This window comes from Chelonia mydas, chromosome 9 (assembly GCF_015237465.2).
Source record: "Chelonia mydas isolate rCheMyd1 chromosome 9, rCheMyd1.pri.v2, whole genome shotgun sequence".
In the NCBI taxonomy this organism is placed as follows: Eukaryota; Metazoa; Chordata; order Testudines; family Cheloniidae; genus Chelonia; species Chelonia mydas.
In genome coordinates this window covers 25,612,688-25,630,843 of record NC_057855.1, presented here as the reverse complement: position 1 = coordinate 25,630,843, position 18,156 = coordinate 25,612,688, and the positions used below count along the sequence as shown (strand labels likewise).

At 43.6% G+C, this 18,156-nt stretch overlaps 1 long non-coding RNA gene across 1 annotated transcript in view; it reads left to right on the top strand.

The window, feature by feature from the left end:
* Positions 1–18,156, top strand: part of LOC122461762 — a 181,301-nt gene that overhangs the window by 102,607 nt on the left and 60,538 nt on the right. The window lies entirely within an intron of this gene.

Genomic DNA, 18,156 nt, shown 5'->3' with positions numbered 1-18,156 from the left:
CCGAGGTAAGCGCCACCCGGATCCGGCACCCCAAACCTCCTCCCGCACACCAACCCTCTGCCCTGCACCCCCTCCCACACCCAAATTCCCTCCCAGAGTCTGTGTCCTCCACGCCCTCCCACACCCAAACTTCCTCCCAGAGCCCACACCCTGCACCCCCTCCCACGCCCCAACCCTCATCCCCTCACCCCACCCCCCACCCCGCAGTCTGGACCCCTCATGGCCGTTCCTCCACCTAGGAGCAGCAGGGACATGTCGCCGCTTCCGGGGAGCCACGCAGAGCCAGGTAGGGAGCCTGCTGACCTCATGCCAACCAGACTATAACAGGGCTTTCAGTGAAGATCACGAATGCTGGTTTATAGAGCCTTCCGGCTGGTAAAGTGCCAGGTAAAAAAAGCTTTTACTGTACATTGATCTAAGTGCTACGCCTCTCGCAGAGGTGGAATTATTAAATTGGTGTAGTGGGTAAGTTACATCGGTGGGAGCTACATAACAGTTAGGTTGACTTTGCCTTCTTTATAGGATGTGATGGCCTGTCAGTGCCTAATCCCTCACTTCTTCCTGGTCCTCTCTCTGCAGAGGCTTCAGCCAGCCCACAAAGACCTTACTTTTGTCTTCTTCTAGCTGTGAGGCATTATATTAAAACTTCTAATCCATTTAATGTGCTAATAAAAAGATTCCTTAACATCTCTTTAAGTCCCACTTAACCAATAGAACAGGAGGGTTTCTGCCCACACCCAGCATTCAATAACTGTCTTCCAGGGGATAGAAAGCAGCCTTCACCTCTGACCCCAGAAGATATCAGGAGTAGCAGAAGCTCCTTTAGCAGCTGGCTGCTATACTGAGCACCCCAAAAGACTGAACCCTGATCTACATTGCAGTATTACTTTGGTATGACTCCTTGCTCTGGTGTGAATAATGGTTTATTACAACAATCTACAACCCACTAACAACTCCGCTCAACAGCTGCTTCTCTCTTCCCCTCTCTTCATTTCCTCCCTATGACTGGAGGGGTGTTAATGGGCCATTTCACCTTGAATGGTGCCTTGAAATGTGTGTTAACTACTTAGGCTAAACAATCTGATCCACATTGTATTTAGCTGTGACACTCTGATTCAGTTTCCCAGACCTGAAGAAGAGCTCTGTATAAGCTCGAAAACTTGACTCTCACACCAATAGAAGTTGGTCCAATAAAAGACATTACCACACCCACTGGTTTCTCTGAGACAAGTGAGAATGGCTTCTGCTGACCCTTTTTAGCACATGGACAGGCTCAGCCAATCGGGGCCATAAGAGATAACGTTTTACTTTAACCATTCAATTTTTTGCATAACGTAGCCAATTCCTGCTCAAAATTTGAATATGCCATGGAAATGTGCCTTCAAGTGTTCATGGAAAACTAAATAGTGCCCAAAATTTACATTGGCTGAGGATCTGGCCTTGCATGTTTGTGGAAGCTCTGAACTTAGAGAAGCAAATGTTATTATTTTTTAATTTTGCATTTACTATCTAGTCTGCTTCCTTTGGAAACCATGTGCTTTATTGGGGAAGACTACTAAATAAAATTTAGTGGCAACACTCACAAGAAGCCACTCAGAAAAGCCTAAAACTTTCATCTAGGTTTGCTCAACTCCATCTTTCTGATGTTAGAAATGAGACAATTTAAGATTTATTAAAAGAATTATAAAGCCCAAACTTTCATAAACCAGCAGCTGCCTTTGTAGGAAAAACCCAGCAGTGCCCATTGTTCACTCAGGGCTGAACTGTCACAGCCTTTGCTCAGCCATACAGGGAAATTAGGGATGTAAGGCCTCTCCTTGCTCTTCTGTTTAGCTCTGTTCATATTATGACTGACTATGGTCGGAGGTGGGTGAGGAGCTATTCGCCCGATTCTTCCCACCTCAGAGAGGGAACAGAGAGGAATTGGAGGAGAGCAGCTGGCTGGGTGAATGGTGCAGTCTAAGGGTGTAGCATGGAAGGAAATGTGTAAAGAAGTCATGCAACCTGTGTAGGGCTTGTAATTGAATTAGTATAGCTTACTCCTGTTAGACTAACATAAGAACTCAGCAAGTGCCAGTCAGTGTCTGCTCGAGACAACAGCTGCCTGGGTCCTTCCCCGCTAGGTGCTGTGTTGTGTTCTCAGAATACAGCCTGATGCTGCTTCAGTGGAATCTGAGCGTGTTGTGAGAATTGTCTTGTTCCAGGGCAAAATGTGGCTCAGAGTCATTATTGGTTCTCTGTTCCGTTCCTGAGGATGTGCCGCTACATGCCACCTCTGAGTGTAAGGTCACAGTCTCGCTCTGAATAATGAAAACACAAATTGTGCCTGACTTCTTCCACTTTGAAAGGGTTTCAAGACAATTTGAAGCAATCTACTGGTGACACAGAATAGCTTCACTTCTGACATTTGTTCAAGGAATAGAAAAGAATGAGGTGGGAGTAAAGAGTAGTGGTTTCCTTCTTTAACTGAAGTCTGAAAGACCATGGGTTTTACTGTGTCATTTGAAGCTAACACTTTGGACTTGACTCCCCGCTATTTAGGCCTTTGAGTGAAATGCATTCATGTAAGTAATGGTGGTTATAAAACTGTGTGGAGTGAAAAAATTTTTAATAAAGAAAAAGGCGAATAAAAGTTTATTCTGTCCGCTTTACAACTAGGGGAGAAGGGTTCACAAAATGCTGCTTTCGATGGTGCTATATCTGCCCGGTGAAAGGATATTGTGAGATACTGCAGGTGGTCAGTACTGTAGTGTCTTTCTTAGGAACAGTAAAATATGAGCATGGTCTGACAATATTTTCATACATCAGAATTGAATAGAAGAGGTTGCTCAGTTCAATTATGTATGAAACTCCAAATAAATAAATAAAATAAATAAATAACTAGAAGATCCAAGTCACTGTAGTTAAATGCCTGCTATTCTCAATATGTCAGTATGTTATTTTATGGGAGTTAATTTGTATATTCTACTGACTCACAAAATCTTTTGTTGCTCAAGATCTCCATCTCCAGCTGATATGAAAGAATGTGTACGTTTAAGATCAGTGACCTAATACTTTGGCAGCACTAAACTACCCTGTGTGATATCTGAGTAACCTGGAGTCTTGTCTACCCTGGGGAGAATTCCCCATCATTGCTAACGCTGATTTAGCTCCACTGGCATCAGCTGCATTGAGAGCCCTATTGCAGGCCTAAAAATAGTCTAATAATGTCAAGGGAGGATGAGGACTCAGTGGTGCCAGAGCTGCCTTGTCTAAACCTTCTTAATAATCTTCCCAAACCAATGAAGGTTAGGAACAGGAGGCTCAGCTAAGCTCAGTACAAGCATACACAATTGTGGGTGCTTATTAGAACAGAAGAAGCTCTGAACTCTTGATATTCATCCATTCCCTCATCACTTCTGATTTTGTGGAGTACTAGCAAAGGCAGCAGCAGAGAAAATACAATAGGCCATTGAACCCTAGTATAACATCAGAGCAGGCTCCAGGATGTTTCTAGGCAACCAAGTGCTGGTATAGTCTGGTAGGCTGGTAATTCCTTTAGCTGCGCCTGCAAGGCTAGTTTTCTCCTTTCTGAATGCATGTACCTCTATCTCCACTGGCCACTGTATGTGGAGTACAGAGTATTCACATGTTCACATGTGAGAATAGAGAAGGACACAGTGTCCCTGCAGCCTGTTGCTCCCGGCAAATTAGGATGATCAGTCACACAATGACAGTTATAAGTTCTATTCTAACGCTCTATAAAGCCAGCCAGGTTGAGGCCAAGGCCACATTGTGTTTCAAAGTCTCTGAGCTCCTGCTGTGTTCTGAGCTACCCCTCACCTGCTATACACACCTCCTTTGAGTTGGTGTGTCCTGGTCTCTGAGCTTGGAGAGGTTGGGTGGGTGTTTGAAGGCCAGAAGAGGGGGTTCAGGAAAGATTTTTCAGGATGGGATCCCTGCTGAGTATGGGTTGTGGTTGATTGGTACCCCATATGGGCTCCAGTGTGGGGTGGTAGGTGACAACTAGGGGTGTGTGGTCAGAGGGGGGGTTATTTCTCCAGTGAAGCAGGTTCTCTCAGGGTATTTGGGTGGTCCTTCCATGATGTGATCTACTTCTCTGGTAGAGTGTCCTTGTTTGGTGAAGCCGGTTTTGAGTGTGTTAAGGTGTATGTCCTGGACTTTCTCCTCAGAGCATATTCTGTGATATCTGAGTGTCTGGCTGTAGATAAGATTTCTTTGTGTTTGGGGTAGTTACTGGATCTATGAAGGTAGTTGTGGTGATCCCTAGGTTTCTTGTATATAGATGTTGTAAGGTTCCATTGTTGAATCTGATCATGGTGTCCAGGAAATTGATGCTGGTGTAGGCGTGTTGCAGAGAGAGTTTAATGGATGGATTGTGGTTGTTGAAGTTGTGGTGGAAATCTATGAGGGAGTTTAAGTTGTCTATCTAGAGTGGGGTGGGGAACCTCCGGCCCGCTGCTTCATTTCTTCCGGCCCGCGGCAAGTCTCCGTGCTGCGGGCCGAAAGCCCAAGCCTTGGCGCTCCCACTCCCCACCTCCGCGGGACTAGAACCGTGAGTGCCAGCTCACTGGCATGTCCCTGTAGCCCCTGGGCAGAGGGGCGATCAGGGAAGCTCCAGATATTGCTCTTGCCCCCAGCACCGCCTCCGCAGCTCCATTTGGCCAGGAACTGTGGCCAGTGAGAGCTACGGGTGCGGCACCTGCGGGCATGGGCAGCGCACACCACGCAGAGCTGCCTGGCCCCTCCACCTAGGGGCAGGACATGCCGGCTGCTTCCAGGAGCAGAGCAGCACAGAACTAGGGCAGGCAGGGAGCCCCTCCCGCACCCCAACCCCCTGTCCCACCCCAGAGCTCACACCCCCAGCTGGAGCCACACTCCCTCCTGAACCCCAATCATAGAATCATAGAATATCAGGGTTGGAAGGGACCTCAGGAGGTCATCTAGTCCAACCCCCTGCTCAAAGCAGGACCAATCCCCAATCAAATCATCCCAGCCAGGGCTTTGTCAAGCCTGACCTTAAAAACTTCTAAGGAAGGAGATTCTACCACCTCCCTAGGTAACGCCCCAATCCCCTGCCCCAGCCCTGAGCCTGCTCCCGCACTCCAACCCTCTTGACCCCAGCCTGGAGTCCCCTCCTGCACCCCAAACCTCTCATCCTGAGCCTTACCCCAGAGCCCACACCCCAGCCGGAGCCCTCAATTCCTCCATCCCAATCTCCTGCCCCAGTCCAGAGCCCCCTCCTGCACACTGAACCCCTCATTTCTGGCCCCAGCCCAGAGCCTAGGGGAAGCCCTGAGCCCCCGCCCTCCCCCCACACACCCCCGCAGGGCTGTGTGTGGCCCCTGGCTGGTTTTTTCTGGGGGTCAATGGCCCCTGATAGAAAAAAGGTTCTCCCCCACCCCAATCTAGAGGATGAAAATCTCAAAGTATCTCAGGTATATCATTGGTTTTATGGTGCATTTGTCCAGAAATTCTTCTTCAAGGTGGCCCATGAAGAGGTTGACACAGTGGGGAACCATTCTAGGACCCCTGGCTGTTCCCATGGTTTGGACAAAATGTTTGTTGTTGAATGTAAAATTGTTATGGGTGAGGATGAAATGGGTGTATTTGGGATGGATATCTAGGGGTTGACTTGTAAATATCTATGCTGTCATTGTGAGAGATATTGGTGTACAGGGAGATGACATCAGTGATGGAAAGGATGGTATTCTGAGGGAGGTTGTTAATGTTGCAGTTTGTGGAGGAAGTCGGTTGTGTCCTGGAGGAAACAGCCCCTTTGTGGGGTGAGTAGTTTAAAGCTGGTTTCTATGAGTCCTGATATTCCTTCAGTAAGAGTGTCATGGCCAGATGATATGGGTATGCTTGGGTTTGCTTGCTTGTGTATCTCGGGAAGCATGTAGAAAGTCCCTGGGGTGGGTTCCTTATAGATAAGTTTATAGAATTTCTCTTGGAATTGTTTGGCGAAGGATTTGATGGTATCCTTAAATTCCTGAGTAAATCATGGCATGGGATCTTCTGTTGTCTCAGAGAGAGCAGCAGAAAACTCTGCGCTCTCTGAGAGAGTCTGAAAAAGCCAGGGGCCTATTTATTCCATTCAGGCTTCAAAATTTGAAAGCACAATATTGCACCCACAATTCATTCAGCTCTTTTCTGGCAATTTACTGTGAGTACAAAATTGTGGGAGTCATTCACTGTGACTGTAAAACTGTGCCTGCAAAAACAAAAGGAGGGGGGTCAGTTTGAAAATTAAATTCTAGTTTATCTCCTGGTTTGTTGTAGCAAACTGGGTCTGGGTAGGAACCATTCCCAAGGGGCTTTTGAGTCATGTTTCTACTATGAGTACACAGTTGGTAATCTTCAAGGAGTATGTTGCTGCTGCTCCTGCTCTCGGCTACAAGGTGGGCAGGGCGGTTTAACTCCCAATCCAAAAGCCCATCCTGGGACAGAGTGAGTGTTGTCCATCAAAGATACCAGAACACAGTAGCAGGCCATAGGTCCACCTCACCAGACACTGCAGGGGGAGAAGGAGGAGGGTGGAATTTTTTCAGAGAAAAAGGAGTAGAGAAGGGTGGCAAGGAGGCAGGGACTTTGCCTCTTTTTAAACACCAACCAACAGAAGATATTTAAACACGCCATAAAATGGTGCAGCAGCAGGCTTTGAAGCCACTGCATGCCTGGGAACCCAGGGAGACATTATAGAATGTCTCCCAGTGTTCCACAGTGTGGAGAAGCAGCATCTCATGACCCTGCACTATGGGCAGTGCCTAAGTGGGACAGTTTAACCCTAGTCTTTAAAATATTTTAAGAAATTCCAACATCCCTTCAAATAAATAAATATACCGATAGATGGATAAAGTTCTGCACACAGTTCATATCAGGTGATTCCCCCTCCGCCCCCACATTTTCTCACTTGTACCCCTAGAATATTATTTACCTTGTGTGATGCTTTCTTCCTCACTAATGTGTGTTTTAAATATTTTACACTGTATGTCATAAAGAAGGGGGGCTTTTCTTAACCATTTTTCCCTGTGCAGACAGGGCAGTTTACCTTTCCCAGGCTCTATAATTGCATTTTAGCAAAGCCCTAATTTTCAGTGAAATCATAGATTAGCATAGATTTCCCATGAAAACACTGGTATTTTGAGTAGAAGGGTTGGTTTATCAAAATATTTGGTATCCTAAACAGGGGGGTTGTTTTCTGAGCTCTGGATTGACTAGCCAGATTCAATTGACTGGATTGACTTCCAGAATTATAACCAGTTACTTTAGAAGTTAACCCATCTGTCCTGCTGAAATATAGGGGCAATAATTGGCATGATGAACAGTTCAATCCCAAGTAATGTTAATGGGAGCATCAAGGCTTCTTTTCTACAGCTCAGTCTAGATAAGTCACCCTTTTGTGATCTTGTCTGGTTGTGCCACAAGAAGCCACAACCTCAGAAAAAGCTGGTTTGGTTGGCAGTTAAATGTCATTTCCAAAATTACTCTTTTTGGAGACAATAATTAATGGCAGAAGCTTGCAGTCCATGGCTTGCAATAGAGCTGTTTGACACATGCATAAGGAAATCCCAAACCAGAATGAAACTTGCCTTTTATGGGGTTTTATTCCAAATCTGAAACTCAGGTTGGGTTTACCTAAAGATTTGCCCAGGCCCTCAGCCCTATCTTCAAACCTAGAATGATTTATGGTTTCTGATATAACACGTACATTGGTGTGGTTTCTCATTCCTACCCAAAAATAAGCAAAAGAGGATACACTTGGCTTGTATTTTGTATTTGAATCTGAATCTTTGAGGCAAATCTCAAAGGGCACTTAGTCCACGTGAACCAAATTCTGAGGGAGAAATAATAATAATAAATATTTGCACAAATCCCTTAGTGGAGAAGTAGGGCACTTTGCCCCAGGGAAATGTGGACCTTGTGAACCAAAACCTCTGAGAGCTATGCAATTCCACTTTAGCAAGAGGTATGTGTTTAAAGAACAAAAGAGGATTCTACGCAGAGAATATATGTAGGTAGTACTGTTCTTACCTACCAGGCTGTAAGGTATTGTTCAATGCAATTAAAATAAGACGGGGGTGAAATTCTAGTCCCACTGAAATAAATGGCAAAACTCTTATTATCTTCCCTGGGTCAGAATGTCTCCCAAGATTCCTATGGGAAATGGATCTTATCTCTGACTAAACCTTATTTCTAAAATACAAACTTTGATTATAAAATAGCAGGCTAGACACTGAGTCTAGCTAGGCAACAGTCTGTCTACAAAGATATTGCAACAGCCCTAAGCAGCTGCAGTCTCATTTGTACTGGGAGAGGAGAAGGACAATGACTGGGAAAGGGGCATAGCCAGAGCAGATGGGGATACCCTGATTCATCACATCCCCTCATTGTATCCAGATAATCAACTCAAGGTGCTAACCCCCAGCAAAAATCCCATAGCTGGTGGAAGTAGCACTGCTGGCCCTCTGCTAGCGGGTATACCTCCTGGAATGCAGGGGACTTCATTGTTGCAAGGTGTCATTTACACCTCCTGATGCCAGCAGTAGTGAATCTGACCCATTATTTTTAGACAGCTTTTTGTTTCCCATAGATAGGTTTCTTTCTTTTTCTTTCAGATGAGCAGCCTGCACTTCCTGCTTTACACAGTATTAGTTCTACCAGAATTTCAGGAAGTGAATCTATTATCAGTCTTTACAGATGTTTCTTCAACTTGCCCCTCTATGAAGCTAATCTGTTTCCTTTAAAGATGCAGTGCCCCTTTCCGCTGCCGCTTACGGTGATTCAGAAGCTTCCCAAGTTGTGGCTGCATCTTGCCTCAGCAGCATCTTTCTAAAATTAGGAATGATATGTGTATGTATCTTTGTCACCTCAGGGAAAGTATGTCTCTGTGGTTTCCTCGGTAATAAAATGTGTTTCTATTGAAAAGTAATTAAAATTCCCACAAAAATCAAGCCAACAAGCTCAGAAGTACCCCCTTTTTTAATATGGCCCTAGTATGCAAGGATGAAATTCATCCCTGTATAGAGGATCTGCACAGTCTTATGAACCATGTACATTTTGTTTAAGTTCTGTTTTGAAGGCTTAGGAGGAATTTCTATAGACCTTGTTCTGGTCCTCTGCACAGTGGTGAATTTCACCTTGAATTTTTTTTTGAGAGATCATAAAAAGATCCTCTATAATTTATCTTGCTAAATGAAACATCCCCTTATGAAAATGTTGGCATAATACACTAATAATACCTAGCTGTCCTAGAGCATTTTTCATCATTACATCTCAAAGCACTTTACAGAAATGATAAGTATTGTTGTATCATTGTTGCCATTTTATAGAAGGGGAAACTGAGGCACAGAACAATGAAGTGACTTATACAAGATCTCCCAGCAAGCCAGTAGCAGAGATTGGAATAGAATCAAAGGGGCTGTCCATAAATGATATAACGCATTTTTTTTTAACTTTTTTTCAAGACCCACGCACCCATTGTGATACTGAAACAAACACCCTGCCATGCAAAATTAAAGACCCACCCACCCTCAATGAATTATGTTATTTATAGAGAGCTCCAAAGTCCCTGAGTCCCGGTCCAGTGTACTGTCCAAGTAGGCCACCCTACCTCTTCCCTAGGGATGTTTGATTAGAAATGCATGCTGTTCTCAAAAAATGGGGTTTATCTCAAAGCCAACTTATGAGTTATATAGCAATATTCATCCAATTTTTGCAGCATGTCCTGACCCTGGTGCCAAAACTCCTTGGTATAACCTATTATTCTAAGCCAAGTTTTTTTAAATAGGTTCCCCACTTTGCCCTCCTGTAGAAAAATGACTGAGTTCATTTTTTTAATGTCTTTTAGCAAAGGTCAGTGGAAGCCCTTTCATTTTTATATGTTTAGATAACAAAAGGATACATTAATCTTTTTACATTTCAAATTGGGTAATCTATCAGTAGTGGCCATCCCCATAGACCTCTGTGCCAATATGTTAATATTGTTGATGTTGGTGGTATACAATGAAGCATTAACAGCAGATACTGTAGCTCTCAATACTAAATGCTTCATGCACACAGATTTGACAGATAGCTAAACAAATTGTTTTCACCTAATCTCCTGGTTCACAGACCTGGGATTAAAGCATGAAGAAACCAATGATACAAAAGTAGAAACTTTAATATATAGCCTTGAAAAATTAATCACAATGTGTCTAGTTCATAATGACTTTGTATGATGAGCTTTGCTTTCAATTCCTGTCAGAACTATTGGTCTTGTTTTAAATTGGATAATTTAACTATTAATTTAAGGCTTAATGACCAGTGTGTATTTCTCTAGTTTCTTACCATGACATATATAACACAGTGTGTTCTGCCTAAATATTAACACCAGGAGAGAACAGAGATTAGCTAATCAGAAGAGCATTCACTGATTTAGTTTTGCTGCTGCTGTTGTGTTTGAGTGTAAGCGGGGGAATAGTCCCGCTCTTGTGGGGAACTTTCCTGGCTTCTGCACTACCCTGCTGAAGTGAGCTAGCGAAAGGATCTGAACCCTTGCTCCCACTTCCTTTACCCAGTGGCCTCCCTGCCCTTGAGGACTCCCCTTTCACTCTCCTGTCTGGCAGAGTCCTCGTAACCCCAACAAGGCTGGGCCCACGATTCCTGGGGGGCTCGACCCCCAACCCTGCTGTGGTCACCTAGGACAGGGGCTAGGGTGTCCCCACTCTGGAGTACTCTCTCTGCACTGGGCACTTCTCTGACCCACTGACCATTACATACAAGTTAAAGCAAATGCAAGTTATTTAATCAACAATTAATTTTAAAAACAATAAGGAAAAACAGGAAAGGTTAAAGGAAACACATCAACCCGCTCTGTGGCAGGGAACATCACAAACAGTGTCTCTGGAATGTCAGGGCAGTTCACAGTCTGTTCCTTGTAAGTCCCAGGCCTTCTTCTCCGGCCCTGGCTGTGCTGCAGGGATGCTGTGGGTTGGACACTTGCTCTGGTGGTGGCCACACGCTCTCAGGCTCTAAGTGGTAGGACCCATCTTCCCAGTAACGCTCCCGCCCTGTCAGGGTTACGATCCACGCCTGGCCTGCAGAGACCCTTGGCTGAGGCGTCTCCCTGTGCTGGGCCTGCTGCCCAGGGTCCCCCTCAGTCTTCCTAGCTGCTCACTGCACCCAGCTCCAGACTGCTCCAGCCCCAGCTGCACCACTGTCTCTGCACTGCTGCTGCTGCTCTGCCTCCAGCTCCCTGAGCTGCTTCTTTGGCCCCTCTGGCTCTGGTTGCTGCAGCTCTGCTCCCAGGACAGGTCTGCTCTGCAGGCTGCTTCTGTGACTCTGCTCCCAGCACTGACCTGCTTCCTGGGCTGCTTTTCTGTCCCCTCTGGCTCTGGTTGCTGCAGCTCTGCTCCCAGGGCAAGTCTGCTCTCTCTGGGCTGTGCCTCTGGCTTTGGGGCAGCAGCTCTGCTCCCAGGGCAGGGTCTGCTCTCACTGGATCTGGCACAGCTCAGCTTGGGCCCCTGCTTTCCCCTTAGCTCAGCCCCACTCTGTCTGACCCAGGCAATTCCAGCTCACACGGAGGAAGGGACCTCCCTGGCCTCCTGACTCCCTGATTAGCCTGCTCGTCTTGTCATTCAGGCTGACCTGGAGCATTGGCCTCTCCCCATTGTTCCTGGGGACTGTCAGTCTCAGGGTCCTGATTACCTATCGACCCTTCCCCCTTTTTAGTACTGGGAGCTAGACAACCAAAACACCCCCACTGAATGTTAGTAAGGGGGCAACAGTCCCCTTACATGAGGGTTAACAGCAGAGTGCAGTTTGCTAGAGAGAGAAGGATGCCAGTCTTTCTAAATGGCCAAATCATCCTCCCATGAAGTCAATAGCAAAACTCACAGAATGAAATTCAGCTCTGTGCAAACAGCCGGTAAAGGCCTACATGTCATTGAAGTCCCATGTGGGCCCTCTGCACAGGAGCAAATTTAACCTACAGTGACTTCAGTAAGGATCAAGAATAAAATAAACAGTGTGGCTGATCCTGCATTTCTTGTGCTAAACTGTAAGTGGAAAAGAATAATACCTGTATTAGTAATAATCAGGATTAAAATGTCTCATGATGCCTCAAAAATGTCCATGTTGCCTTGTGCCAAGGTTACAGGGCTGCTTACATGACTGCTCCTTCTCCGGTCTCTGAGCGCACCCCTCAGGTGTCAGGCCTTGTGCCCTTATGTGCCTGGGGCAGAATTTTGCAATTCTCCAACACTAAGGTCTGCATACAACGACCCATATATACCAACCGTTTTGACCATGCAGGTCTGACTGGACCCCTGCATTTCCTCCCGTCAGGAGCAGGTGACCAGGGGTATACGCTGACAAGCAGCCACCTTAAAACAAATAGGTTTATTTAGCAAATGGAACAAAGCATTAGAGAAAATGATTTTAAAACAACAAACAGCCTGCACGCATATCTAGACTCATCAAATGTTTATGCTTCATTACGCGCTAAGGCTATGTCTACACTACAGGCTGTATAGCGGCAGTGCTGTTATTGTTAGTGCAGCTGTGCCACTGTAAGGTCTCCCGTGTAGCCACTCTATGCCTACAGGAGAGAGATCTCCCGTTGGCATAATTAAACCACCCCCTGTGAGTGGCGGTAACTATGTCAGAGGGGGATCATCTCCCACTGATGTAGCGCTGTCCATACCGGCACTTTTGTCAGTGAAATGTGTGTCGGTCAGGGGGGTATAACCCTAGGTGGGTTAAAATTGAGTAGGAGACGGTGTTGCCTAGTTGATAGCACTGGATTGAGACTCAGAAGACCTGGGTTCTGCCATTGGTCAGCTGGGTCATTTACTTCCCGTGCCTCAGTTTTCCCATATGCAAAATGGAGGTAATTATACGGACCACCTTTATAAAGCACTTTGAGATCTATGGATGAAAGCTAGGTGGTCATAGTAGTATTTATAAGTATAGTGTATTTTTAGACAATTTTTAGAATATATCTTCTATGGCCAGTATTTATTCCTAAAGGGTTCTCCTATTGCTGTTCTTGTATATCAGTAATAATAGGTAATATTTGTAACAATACCTTTGCATTTTTAGGAGCTGGACCAAAATAACCGAAAGGGTTGCATTAATTCTCCATCCCACATATTAATAGGAATAAATATTAATATTTTAAAAGGAAATTCACGTTGCTTACCTCAGAAGAAATGTACTAGCTTTTTGAATTTTCCAGTGCTGAACATCAATGTAGCTCTGAAGAAACATTTGTACTTAGTAACAAAAAACAGCTAGCAAGGAAAGTCATAATACCCACCATTCATCCGAGTTTCAATTCACTTTTGAACTGACAAAATTTGAAAACACTATGTTGGCAAGCTCAAAACCACTGCAGACATAGGAGTAGATCTGGCAAGCCTTCTTAGATTTATAGGCCAACAGTTTACTGAGGCCTGCTCTTGCTCAGGATCAGGCCCAGTGTAAATCGTACACCTTTGATCAATTCTGAAGGCTTGCCTAAATAAATGTAGGTGCATGCAGAATAGGGTAAAAGACCCAATGACTTCAGTTTGTCCTCAGAGTTAACAAAATTAGATTCTCTCAGCCCCCTTCCCACCATTAGTGTAGAAGATATTGTCTTTCTGGATGCAGGTCAGGTGACCAACTTTGAGTCCAAGAGGTTTCCTTGGTATTGTTTTTTCCCATTTCTTTGTTTCATTTAATTCTATCTTTTTCATTTGTTTTTGCTACTCGGTTTCAATCCTATCTTCAAAAGAGACCACTGCAGCCAAACAGAGCACAACTAACTTTATTGGATCATTAGGTTGGCACAAGGGGCTGCCCACGTGAATCTAGTTGTAGTACTGGGGCCTTTTATGTCGATGTTCTGAACCAGTGTGTAGAAGGATCCACATGTTAGCATGCCTCACTCATGAAGATATTATTTGCAAAAGTGCAGTGTCTTTATTTTATTTTATTTATGGGTGACAGGGGATGGATCACTTGAAGATTACCTGTTCAGTTCATTCCTTCTGAAGCACTTGGCATTGGCCACTGTTGGAAGACAGGATACTGGGCTAGATGGACCTTTGGTCTGATCCAGTATGGCCGTTCCTATGTTCTTATATGTAAAAATTAGTGTTTTTTTTTTAAAGTAAAATATGGACCCGTGAATAAATCACATAATTAGTTAAGATGATCACAGTTGACTAATTGCTAATGAGTAAACATTCTAGTTCCAGACAACAAGGCTCTCTGCTATAGTATTCTTCATGTGAGGAGCTCTACAATCCTACAGCTGTTACTATTGCTGGAACCTCCTAAGCCATTAGTCCTGTTTGCAGTCCTCTGCCTCATGACCCTATGTATGTTTTGGTGGTGGTTCACTTTGGAAGAGGAGAGATGCAGCTTTGTAGGAGTGGGATCTAGATTGGCCTGAGATATTGGACTTCAAATTCATGACCATTTTCTGAACAGAAAAGCTATTTTAAGTCTTTTTAGAGGTTTTTATTTTGCCCTCTAAGCCCTGTACGGTTTGGTTTATGGTAACTGAGGAACCTACCTTTCAAGAAGTAGGGATGTTTAAACATTTTATTGAGATTATTTTTAGAATTCTGTAAAACATTCCTAAAATAGATTTTCGGTAACACATAGAGAACACATGATGATGCAGTGCGGTATAAACATTTTATTGGGACTCATTTGAGATTAACTCTGTAATGCCAGATGCACGCTACTAAACCCTTTGTACCACAAAACATTATCACGTATTCTGTATACCATACAGAATATATGCATACTGAAGATTTTTATAACAACTGCTCTGTTTCATAAAATAGAAGAAAAAAGATAGAATGAACTGGGAAAACACTTCTTACATTGTCCTGTCGTAATGTGTTCTTGTAACAGACATGCCAAAAACAAAGTTGTAGGAACCAAAGAAGACAAGAAATAATTTTAGATTAATTCTCTTGATACACTTCTCTCGTCAGCCTACTGGGAGTCTAAATTAAGTATCCATTTCAGAATTAAATTTAAAAAAGCAGTCTGTGCATTTTTTTATTTTTATACTCTAAGGCACTCAAGAACCTGAATGCCTGAAATCAATTTTATAATAATTATAAAGTCACTGCAACATTTATAGGATCTGTTACAGCTTACAATAAAATACAGTGGCACTTGTGAAGTTCCAGTTAAAATGGATCTTTTGGGTATTGGTGATTCCTGTCCTTAGAGACTACAAAATTAAACATTTAGAGCTGCACTTCTCTAATTGTAGCAGTCACAGGGGCTAGACCAATCCAGTCATTACCAATCAGCCCTAAACATTTGTATAACCCTGCCCTCTATAGGGCTGATCCTGTGGTGGAGGTGTTGTGAGCTGTGTGTAAGAAAGGTGACCATTTATGTCACTGTTGTTACTTTACCGTTACACAGTTTCCATACATTTTCTACAAAGTATGTCATGTAAGGTATCAATAGAAAAGTTATGAATTGCTAAGTATGATGATCTTGTTTATATGCATGTCATCTTTGTAGCTGAAGTTATGAGTTATGAATCATAGAATTGGAAGGGACCTCGAGAGTCCAGTCCCCTGCACTCATGGCAGGACTAAGTATTATCTAGACCATCCCTGACAGGTGTTTGTCTATCCTACTCTTAAAAATCTGCAATGATGGAGATTCCAGGACCTCCCTAGGCAATTTATTCCAGTGCTTAATCACACTGACAGGAAGTTTTTCCTAATGTCCGACCTAAACCTCCCTTGCTGCAATTTAAGCCCATTGCTTCTTGTCCTATCCTCAGAGGTTAAGAAAAACAATGTTTCTTCCTCCTCCTTGTAACAACCTTTTACATGGTTGAAAACTGTTATCATGTCCCCTCTCAGTCTTCTCTTTTCCAGACAAAACAAACCCAATTTTTTCAATCTTCCCTCATAGGTCATGTTTTCTAGACCTTTAATCATTTTTGTTGCTCTTCTCTGGACTCTCTCCAATTTGTCCACATCCCTTCCTTAAATGTGGTTCCCAGAACTGGACACAATACTCCAGTTGAGGCCTAATCAGAGTGGAGTAGAGCAGAAGAATTATTTCTCATGTCTTGCTTACAACACTCCTGCTAATACATCCCAGAATAATGTTCGCTTTTTTTGCAACAGCGTTACACTGTTGACTCATATTTAGCTTGTGTTCCACTATGACCCCGAGATCCCTTTTCGCAGTACTCCTTCCTGGGCAGTCATTTCCCATTTTGTATGTGTGCAACTGATTGTTCCTTCCTAAATGGAGTACTTTGCATTTGTCCGTATTGAATTTCATCCTATTTACTTCAGACCATTTCTCCAATTTGTCCAGATCATTTTGAATTTTAATCTTATCCTCCAAAGCACTTGCACCCCTCCCTGTATTAGTATTTGCAACCCCTCCCTGGCTATGTATTTGTATCTTAAACATGTGTTGTTTTCCTGGGTGACACACCCCAGATGGATTTACATTAGGGTTAGAGCTATGTGTTGAAGATAGGGTGACCAGATAGCAAATATAAAAAATCGGGATGGGGGTGGAGGGTAATAGGTGCCTATATAAGAAAAAGCTCCCAAAATCGGGACTGTCCCTATGAAACTGGGACATCTGGACACCCTAGGCATTAAGGACACTCCACTCTCACAATGTGCCATTGAAGAATCTCATCCCGCCCTGTAGGCCTTTCCTGTGGATGCTTCAGACAGCGAGGAGCCAATAGCCACCCCCTGTGATTCAGCAAAACATGTAGGGGCATGTGATATGCTCATATGACCCTGGACTCCATCTTGGGCCAGTAACTTTCCGTACACAAGGGCTGTGGTCTTTGGGACAGTAAATTCTATGCACGTGGCAAAGAATATAAAAAGACACCTGAGACATCTCCATTTTGCCTCTTTCCTACTCCAACTTCTCTGGACTGTGGATTTACAATTAAAAGGAGCATCTTGAACTATGGACTGAGGGATCTTCCAATCTTTTGAAAGTTACCAGAGAGACTTTTGCAAGCCAGCAGACTATTCCATCACTGCTGAAGACCTTATATAAGGACTTTGCAATCATTTGTATGTATATGATCTATTAACCATTTATAACTCTCTTCTTTTATTAATAAATCTTTATTTAGTTTACCAAGGATTGGCTGACAGCATGATATTTGGGTAAGATCTGAGATTCATATTAATTTGGGGATAAGTGTCTGATCCTTTGAGATTAGTAAGAACCTCACATATGGTGAAATGGGTTTTCAATAACCTCCCACTATATTAGACTTGATTGTCTGGATGGGAGCCAATGGCTGGAATGCTTAAAGGGGAACTGTGTTTGGTTTCTGGTTAACCAGTGTGGTATGGCAGAAGCTCTTTTGTTACTGGCTTGGTGAATCTAATTCTAGAATAAACCACTAGCTTTGGGGATTATCCATCCAATTTCTTGCCATCTGCCTTGAGTGTGGCATTCTAAGTGTGGTCCATCCCAAGGCTTATTCTTAAACTTTTAGTTTTACAGCAACTTTAAACTGCTGCAAAACAGCTCTGAAATCAAATGACTGCAGCACCTCTCCTGCTCTAGTGCACAGCAATCATTGCTTTTCAGAGTCTTCTCATGCACAATCACTTAGAAAATCTAGTTATATAAAGATTATGGAATATACACAATAGCAGATATATCAAATATAAGTGGGAAGCACGCTAATTAAAAGAGAGTTAAAATTGGTGTGCACTGTTGTAGCCACACTGTGGATTATTTTTCTCATTAGGTTCACATCCCATACCTCATATATTTTTAGAATGGACCTGGGCAATAAAAAAAATGAGTTTTTTGTTTAAATTTAGTTATTGTCAATGAAAATTCTCAGGATACAGCACTGGTATCCTGCAGTAGTTCACAGAACATTTTTCAAATAACTAAAACAATGGTTCTCAAGATGTCACAAAACTATGGGTGAAATCCTGACTTCAGTGGGAGTTTTGCCATTGATTTAAGTGGGGACAGGAATTCATCTTACACAACTTTGGGCTTTTTCATATTCTATGAAGGCTGTGCCACCCTAGCCTACCTTATTAGCCAGATTTATATTTTTATTTATATAGAGAAGCACTTTACTTCACAAGTGGTCCTATTGACTTGAATGGCACGATACATGAAGTAAGG